This window comes from Borostomias antarcticus (assembly GCF_949987555.1).
Source record: "Borostomias antarcticus genome assembly, chromosome: 19".
NCBI classification, from domain to species: domain Eukaryota; kingdom Metazoa; phylum Chordata; class Actinopteri; order Stomiiformes; family Stomiidae; genus Borostomias; species Borostomias antarcticus.
In genome coordinates this window covers 2,570,674-2,570,924 of record NC_140252.1, presented here as the reverse complement: position 1 = coordinate 2,570,924, position 251 = coordinate 2,570,674, and positions in this window count along the sequence as shown.

The following is a 251-nucleotide window of genomic DNA, read 5'->3' as shown; positions in this document are numbered from 1 at the left end:
GCGCCCACCACTGTTTGTGTTTTCTTCTTCTCTTGGTTTACTGGCGGATCGCACAACTCCAAGGTGCATACTGCCACCTACTGTACAAGTGTGTGTGTGTGTGTGTGTGTGTGTGTGTGCGTGTGTATGAGAGAGAGAGAGAGAGAGAGAGAGAGAGATGGGTGTGTGGGTGGCAGACAGTGAGACAGACTATATATATATATATATATATATATACAGTGGTGGCCAAAATTATGTTCATGAAACATGCA